Source organism: Pseudophryne corroboree, chromosome 9 (genome assembly GCF_028390025.1).
Source record: "Pseudophryne corroboree isolate aPseCor3 chromosome 9, aPseCor3.hap2, whole genome shotgun sequence".
Taxonomy (NCBI): domain Eukaryota; kingdom Metazoa; phylum Chordata; class Amphibia; order Anura; family Myobatrachidae; genus Pseudophryne; species Pseudophryne corroboree.
In genome coordinates this window covers 298,306,600-298,316,117 of record NC_086452.1, presented here as the reverse complement: position 1 = coordinate 298,316,117, position 9,518 = coordinate 298,306,600, and positions in this window count along the sequence as shown.

Sequence of the window (9,518 nt, the reverse complement as noted above, 5' to 3'; positions counted from 1 at the left end):
GTAAAGACCTTCGGTGCCGTGGACAACTCCAACGGCCGCGTCTGGAACTGATAGTGACAGTCCTGTACCACATATCTGAGGTACTCCTGGTGAGGGGGGTAAATGGGGACATGCAGGTACGCATCCTTGATGTCCAGGGAGACCCTGTAATCCCCCTCGTCCAGGCTCGTAATAACCGCCCTGAGCGATTCCATCTTGAACTTGAATCTTCTGATATAAAAGTTCAAGTATTTTAATTTCAAGATGGGTCTCACCGAACCGTTGCGGTACCACAACCACTGTGGAATAGTAAACCCTTCCTTGCTGAAGGAGGGGCACCTTGACAATCACTTGTTGTGATTATAGTGTTGAATATCCACCAACACCGTCTCCCTGGCAGAGGGAGGTGCCGGTAAGGCAGATTTTAGGAAACGGCGGGGGGAAGAACGTCTCGAACTCCAGCCTGTACCCCTGAGATACTACTTGAAGGACCCAGGGATCCATGTGAGAGAGCCCACTGTCCGCTGAAATATCTGAGACGGGCCCCCACCGTACCCGGGTCCGCCTGAGCAGCCCCAGCACCATGCTGTGGACATACCGGACGCAGGGAGGACTTCTGCTCTTGGGAACTAGCTGTGTGTTGCAGCTTATTCCTCTACCTTTGCCTCTCGGCAGAAAGGATGAGTCTCTAGCCCTCTTGCTTTTCTGGGGCCGAAAGGACTGTACTTGATGATACGGTGCTTTCTTTTGTTGTGGGGTAGCCTGTGGCAAAAAAATCAATTTCCCAGCAGTAGCTGTGGAAACGAGGTCTGAAAAACTATCCCCAAACAGTTTTACCCCCTTATAGGGCAACTTCCATGTGCCGATTCGAGTCGGCATCGCCTGACCATTGCCAAGTCCATAACCCCCGTCTGGCGGCAATGGACCTAGCGCTTATTTTTGATGCCAGCCGGCAAATATCCCTCTGTGCATCATGCATGTATAAGACCACGTCTTTTATATGCTCTATTTTCAGCAAAATATTGTCCCTATCCATAGTTATTTTCCGACAGGGAATCTGACCACGCAGCGGGAGCACTGCACATCCATGCCGAAGCAACGGCTGGTCGCAATATAATGCCCTAGTGTGTGACCATATCTTATAGGGTAACCTCCTGCTTTCTATCAGCAGGTTCCTTCAGGGCGGCCGTACCCGGAGACGGTAGTGCCACCTTTTCTGATAAGCGTGTTAGCGCTGTATCTACCCTATGGGCTGTTTCCCCGCGTGACCTATCCTCTGGCGGGAAAGGGTACGCTGCCAATAACCGTTGTAGAAATTATCAATTTCTTACCGGGGGAAGACCACTCTTCCTCACACACCTCATTTAATTTCTCAGATGCAGGAAAAACTACTAATAGTTTTCTCTCACCAAACACAATACCCTTTTATGTGGTACCTGGGGTATAATCATAAATGTGTAATACGTTTTTCATTGCCTCAATCCTGTAACGGGTGGACCTATTTGGAGGGTACACCAGTCTCATCGATGTCGACACTGGAGTCAGTATCCGTGTCGACATCTGTGTCTGTTATCTGAGGTAGCGGGCGATTTTAGAGCCCCCCATGACATTTGAGACGCTGGAACAGGCACAAGCTGAGTAGCCGGCTGTTCCGTGTCGTCGACCTTTTATGTAAGGAGTTGACACTTTCACGTAATCCTTCCATAAGTTCAACCACACCGGTGTCGACCCCGCAGGGGGTGACAACATATTTACAGGCATTCGCTCCGCCTCCACCTCATTATCCTCCACATACCTGTCGACACAGCCGTACCGACACACAGCACACACACAGGGAATGCTCTGATAGAGGACAGGACCCCACAAAGCCCTTTGGGGAGACAGAGGGAGAGTATGCCAGCACACACCAGGGCGCTATATATCACAGGGATAGCACCTATAAAAAAGTGTTTTCCCTTATAGCTGCATATATATTGTATACTGCGCCTAAATTGTGCCCCCCCCCTCTCTTTTTAACCCTTTCTGTAGTGTATTAACTGCAGGGGAGAGCCAGGGAGCTTCCCTCCAACGGAGCTGTGAGGGAAAAATGGCGCCAGTGTGCTGAAGGAGATAGCTCCGCCCCTTTTTCGCTGACTTTTCTCCCGCATTTTTATGGATTCTGGCAGGGGTTAATGTACATCCATATAGCCCTGGGGGTTATATGTGATGTATTTTTGCCAGCCAAGGTGTTAATATTGCTGCTCAGGGCGCCCCCCCCCCAGCGCCCTGCACCCATCAGTGACCGCAGTGTGAGGTGTGCATGAGGAGCAATGGCGCACAGCTGCAGTGCTGTGCGCTACCTTGATGAAGACTGATGTCTTCTGCCGCCGATTTTCCGGACCTCTTCTTGCTTCTGGCTCTGTAAGGGGGCCGGCGGCGCGGCTCCGGGACCGGACTCCGAGGCTGGGCCTGTGTTCGATCCCTCTGGAGCTAATGGTGTCCAGTAGCCTAAGAAGCCCAAGCTGGCTGCAAGCAGGCAGGTTCGCTTCTTCTCCCCTTAGTCCCTCGATACAGTGAGCCTGTTGCCAGCAGGTCTCACTGAAAATAAAAAACCTAAAACTAACTTTTATCTAAGAAGCTCAGGAGAGCCCCCTAGATTGCACCCTGCTCGGTCGGGCACAAAAATCTAACTGAGGCTTGGAGGAGGGTCATAGGGGGAGGAGCCAGTGCACACCAGATAGTCCTAAAGCTTTCTTTAGATGTGCCCAGTCTCCTGCGGAGCCGCTATTCCCCATGGTCCTTACGGAGTTCCCAGCATCCACTAGGACGTCAGAGAAACGGGCATTGCAGTATGTGTCACAGGCATTACGGTGTATGGTATACTATATCACGGGCATTGTGATATGTGGTATAATGTCTCAGGGTCATTGCAGTGTGTGGCATAATGTATCACGGACATTGCGGTGTGTGTCATAATGTGTCAGGCATTACTGTGTGTTGTATACTATATCACGGGCATTGTGGTATGTGGTATAATGTCTCAGGGTCATTGCAGTGTGTGTCATAATGTGTCACAGGCATTGTATGTGCTATAATCTATCAGGGGCATTGCAGTGTGTAGCATAATGTATAACGGGCATTGCAATTCCTGTCGTCATGTGTCACAGGCATTACGGTGTGTGGCATAATGTGTCACAGGCATTACGGTGTGTGGCATAATGTGTCACAGACATTGTATGTGCTATAATGTATCAGGGGCATTGCAGTGTGTAGCATAATGTATAACGGGCATTGCGATTCCTGTCGTCATGTGTCACAGGCATTACGGTGTGTGGCATAATGTGTCACAGGCATTACGGTGTGTGGCATAATGTGTCACAGGCAATACGGTGTGTGGCATAATGTGTCGGGGGCATTATGGTGTGTGCATATTGTGTCATGTGCATTATTGTGTGTGGAATAATGTCTAAGGGCCATTGCAGTATGTGGCATAATGTATACTGGGCATTACTATAAGGAGGAAAAATGACAAATAATGTAAGGGGCATGAATCAGGATTATTTTTCTTTCCTGTGGTGGCTAATGTCTGGGCGTGCAGGTTGCAAAACTGGGGTATAAGGAAGTCTTTTCCTGCAATGTCACGCCCCTTTATGCAAAGCCACGCCCGTCCCAATGAAGCCACACCCCTTTTTGCGGCGCACCAAAGGCGTGCGCATGTTTGTCCCTTTAATAGTGCCAATTATGGGGGATGGGGAGGGGGGGGGGCGAAGAATTTTTTTGCTTGGGGGAGAAAAACTTCTAGTTATGCCACTGGATTCACACCAAGATACATATTTTCTCCAAATACGATGGTAATGTTTGGACGTTACCCCTTTCCTGGCCAGAATAAGTGTGGGAATGACTTCATTGGGAATACCCTTACGGGCTAGGATCTGGTGCTCAACAGCCATGCCGTCAAACGCAGCCGCGGTAAGTCTTGGTAAACAAACGGCCCCTGCTGAAGCAGGTCCTCGCGAAGAGGAAGAGGCTGAGGATCTTCAAGTAATAACTCCTGAAGATCTGGATACCAAGCCCTCCTTGGCCAGTCTGGAGCAATGAGAATTGCTCGAACCCTTGTTCTTCTGATGATCTTGAGAACTTTTGGTATTAGTGGAAGTGGAGGGAACAGATACACCCACTGGGTCACCAGTGCATCCACTGCTATTGCTTGTGGGTCTCTCGACCTGGAACAATATTTCTGAAGCTTCTTGTTGAGATGTGATGCCATCATATCTACTTGAGGAACGCCCCAACGGTCTGCTACCTCTGTAAAGACTTCTGGGTGGAGGCCCCATTCTCCTGGATGATGATCTGCTGAGGAAGTCTGCTTCCCAGTTGTACACTCCCGGAATGAAAATTGCCAACAGAGCTTTTGCATGTTTTTCTGCTCAGAGGAGTATCTTTGTCACCTCTGCCATTGCCGCTCTGCTTTTTTTTCCACCCTGGCGGTTTATGTAAGCTACTGCCGTTACATTGTCTGACTGGATCTGTATGGGACGACCTTGAAGCAGTGCTGCTTGATAAAGGCTGTTGTACACAGCTCTCAATTCCAGAATGTTTATGTGAAGGAGTACTTCTTGACTTGACCATCGTCCTTGGAAGCTTTTCCCTTGCGTGACTGCTCCCCAACCTCGAAGGCTTGCATCTGTGGTCACCAGGATCCAAGTCTGAATCCCGAACCTGCGTCCCTCTAGGAGGTGAGAACTTTGTAGCCACCACAAGAGTGGTGCGATCCGGACCACTTGTCCAGTACGTCCCATTGGAACACCCTGGCGTGGAATTGGCCAAATTGTAGAGCCTCGTAGGCCGCTACCATCTTCCCCAGCAGGCGAATGCACTGATTAATCGATACGCGTGCTGGTTTTAAAACTTGTTTGACCATCCTCTGGATCTCCAGAGCCTTTTCCACCGGTAGGAATACTTTCTGTGCTTCCGTGTCCAATATCATTCCCAGAAATGATAACCTCATTGTGGGTTCCAATTATGATTTTGGAAGGTTTATGATCCAACCGTGCTGTTGAAGCACCGTCAGGGAAAGTGCAATGTTCTGCACTAGTTTCTCCCTGGATCTAGCTTTTATGAGGAGATCGTCCAAGTATGGGATGACTTTGACTCCTTTCTTGCGAAGAAGAACCATCATCTCCGCCATCACCTTGGTGAATATTCTCGGAGCCGTGGACAGCCCGAAAGGCAATGTTTGGAAATGGTAGTGGCAGTCCTGCACCGCAAACCTCAGGTATGCCTGATGCGGCGGGAAGATGGGAACATGTAAATAAGCATCTTTGATGTCCATCGATACCAGAAATTCCTTTTCCTCCAAGCTGGAGATCACCGCTCTCAGGGATTCCATCTTGAATTTGAACCTTTTCAAATAAAGGTTCAGAGTCTTTAGGTTTAAAATCGGTCTGACCGAGCCATCCGATTTCGGCACTACAAACAGGCTTGAATAAAACCCTATTTCCTGTTTTGACACAGTAACTAAGGAAATTACATTGCCTTGACATAATTTCTGTATTGCGTTTAGCACTTTTGCTCTGTCCTGAACAGAAGCTGGTAAGGCCAACTTGAAAAATCGGCATGCGGGAAGGTCCTGAAATTCCAATTTGTACCCTTGGGATACTGTCTGCAATACCCAAGGATCCAGATCTGAGTGAACCCAGACCTGGCTGAAAGACAATAGACGTGCCCGCACCCGATCGTACTTCCGCAGGGGAGTCCCAGGATCATGCTGAGGTTTTAGCAGAAGTAGCTGTTGACTTCTGATCCTGCGAGCCTGATGGTGTTGTAGATTTTTTTTACCTCTTCCTCGCCCTCTTCCTGCGAAGAAGGGGGTACCCTTTGCCTTTTTGAACTTGTTGGGCCAAAAAGATTGCATTGTATGAGAATGAAATCCTTTCCTAGGTGGAGCAGCTGCGGAATGCAGAAATGCTGACTTGCCTGATGTAGTTGTTGAAATCATGGCATCCAGCTTGTCTCAAAAGAGGGCTTCTCATTGTAAGGAAGCGCCTCAATATTCTTTTTTGATTCTGCATCAGCATTCCATTGGCGGATCCACAGCGCCCTAGCGGATGATGTTGAAATCAGCAACCCAATAGCCTTCATAGCTTCAACTAATTAACCTGCAGCATCTTTGATATGGCCGAGAGTTAGGACTATTTAATCCCTGTCAACTGTGTCTATGTTAACAAGCAACTTGTCAGACCATTTTTCCACAGCGTTACCTACCCACGCACAAGCAATGGTGGGCCTGAGCACCGTTCCGTTAGTCGTATATATGGATTTTAGGGCTGTTTTTAATTTACGGTCAGCTGGATCTTTTGAAAAGGCTGAACCAGGGGCAGGCAAAACAATTTTCTTAGACAGCCGAGAAACTGAGGTGTCTATCATTGGGGGTGTCTCCCATTTGTGCCTGTTTTCCTCAGGGAAAGGGTGTCAGGAATCTGCATTCTCCATCGCATCACTTACTGTGGAACTACAGGTTCCAGCAGTTCAGTTCTGTTCCAGTTTTCAGTCTACTGCAGCCTGGAGTACACAGTGCTTCAGCTAACTCACAGCTGATCTGAACACCCAATCCAGCGGTGTGTGTTCTCACAGAGATGCAACATCCAATCATCACAGACCAAGGGGTATAAACTCCAGTTCCTGGCTCAGTCTCATCGCCTTGGACAACGCGTCACATCCTTTGAACAGGCGTCTCCTGTCTTCAGTCCTCTGTCTGCAGAGATTCCCCAGTGTATTGGACCTGTGGAACTACAGGTTCCAGCAGTTCCATTCCAGTTCCAGTCTGCAATCCCCTGTTTCCAGCGATCTCCTATTTCTGGCATTTCCAAATTGTTTCCCTGTTCCAGTGTTCCTGTGAAACTACAAGTACCAGCATCCATTCCAGCTTTCCTACGAGTCACATTCGGTGTACAAGTTCTCCTGGTTCCTGTTTCCAGTGGTTTCTTTGTCATTCTTCAGTCTTCAGTCTTCAGTTTGCTATGAACTCCAGCCACAGTTTGCCACAACAACTTGCAGTAAGAGACTTTCTTCAGGTGTTCTTCCATTACTCAGCCTGTGCACCTGATTACCAGCATCTAGCATTGTGCATTGCATTCAGCACTTAACAACTTGCTGTGTTAGAACTGTCTCCTGCCTGGGCCTTGCTTGGCTTAAAGACTTGTGCTTCTACAGAGACTGTGTGCTTTGATTGCTATTTGTTATATATCGGAGTTTCGTTTGCTGCATCTGATTTCATTATTGCCTTATCATTTATATCAAGTTACAAGTTCATCTTCATTGCTCATTGTTACCAGTGACTTTTGAAATATTAATTTATCGGATTAAGTTATTATTCATTGATCCTGTCATCCGTTATCCCTGTGTGATAATAAATATCAAGCGCACATGCGCGGAACTTTTCGTCAGTCTCCCCGTTTCCTCTATCACTCCTACACTGACCCACTAGTGCCCCCTCCGGGGACAGACAAAGTTACAGAATCCTGACAAAGGGTACGCCACACGTATCCTTCTGGGAAGGGTAAATTTCTTCTCACGGTTAGCCCAGGATTCTTCAAAGAAAGCATTCAAATCCTTTGAAGGAGGAAAAGTCACAACCTGCTTTTTATTTAATTTAAAATAATCCTTTTCCTCTGGGACCAGTGTTGTTTCAGGAAACTCCAACACTTCCTTTATAGCAACTATCATACATTGTATGCTTTTGGCTAATTTGGGGTCTACCCCTCTCCCAGTGTCGGCGTCAGAGTCAGAATCTGCGTCTGTGTCTCCTTGCATTATCTGGGCCAGAGACCTTTTCTGGGAACTGGATGGGACCCGAGTGGATGATATGGAGGGGTCAGTAAACAGTGCATCCTCCACAGACTGCCTCCAATATTTAGTCTGTTGTTCAGACTCAGAATTTCTTTGAAAGCATTGACATTCTTTTGCAACATTCTCACCCACTCCAGCTCCTTCTGAGAGGGAAGGGCTACCACATTACCCTCTTGTGCATCTAAAATGGGTTCTTCCTGGGAAGAACCCCCACAATGTCTAACATGTTACACACTTGTACACACACACCCCTATCACACAGGGGAGCTATTGGGGACAGACCCACACTAAAGTCTGTCAGAGAGACACAGAGGGATCTGCCAGTCCACACACTGCGCCTTATTGTGAATTGTGGAAATATTACCCACTTACAGCGCATATACCAATAATAGGCCCACAGACCTAATTATAATGAACACTCTCTGCCCCTTCTATAATACCCTGTACTTGTATCAGAGTTGTCATGAGGAGAAACAGCGTTCAGGAGTTTCACACTAGAGTTTCTGCAGGAGCAAATGGCACCAAGTGAGTGTTCTGGCAAGTCTGAGGAGAAGCCCTGCCATTCAGCCTCAGCAATGTAATATTTATACTGGCTGGGGGTGGCACATCAGCGGCTGTACATGTATGTACCCTTTTTGCCAGTGAGAGTAAGGTTTTAAAACATGCCCTCAGAGCGCACCCCCCCCCCCCGCGCTCTGCACCCTTATGCTGAGAGACATGGCGCACCGCTGCGCGTGTACCTGTATGCTGCCAACGATGACTGGAGGATCCCCTCTCTGCAGGTCTCCGGTAATATACTCACCAGCCCACTGACTTCTGGCTCTGTTAGGGGGTGGCGGCAGTGCTGCGGGAGTGAACGCGAGAAATGTTTGAGCCGTGTTCAGTACCCTTCAGGAGCTAATGGTGTCCTGTCAGCGGAAGCAGAACCATTAACTAATTGAGAAGTTGGTTCCTACTTCCCCCCCTGTTGCCAGCAGCTTCCCTGTAAAATAAAAAACCTAAGAAAGTATTTTTCCAGTAAAGCTCTGTAGAGCTCCACTAGTGTGCATCCAGTCTCCTGGGCACATTTTCTAAACTGAGGTCTGGAGGAGGGGCAGAGGGAGGAGCCAGTTCACACTGCTGAAAGACTTAAAGTGTCGAAGGCTCCTGCGGAACCATCTATACCCCATGGTACTAAAATGGACTCCAGCATCCTCTAGGACGTAAGAGAAAAAATATAGTGACATCTAGAGGTGTGAATAGGAACTACAGGCAATCATCCCTTTCTGTGATCATCCTTTTAGTACAACCCTACTGCAGACCCTCCAACATGACCCGCCCCACTAGGTACAAATTGCTCAGTTTCTGAACTTCCCTCTTAATTTATGATTTCCATCACCTGTGTTGAACAAGTTAAATGATAAGAAAGGTGTTTCTTCACAGGTGATGGCAATAATAAATTAAGAGGGAAGTCCAGAACCAGAGCATTTTGTACCTAGTGGGGCGGGTCATGTTGGAGGGTATGCTGTATGTGCAGACCCTCCAACATGACCCGCCCCACTAGGTACAAAATGCTCTGTTTCTGGACTTCCCTCTTAATTTATGATTTCCATCACCTGTGTTGAACTAGTTAAATGATAAGAAAGCTGTTTCTTCACAGGTGATGGCAATAATAAATTAAGAGGGAAGTCCAGAAACAGAGCATTTTGTACCTAGTGGGGCGGGTCATGTTG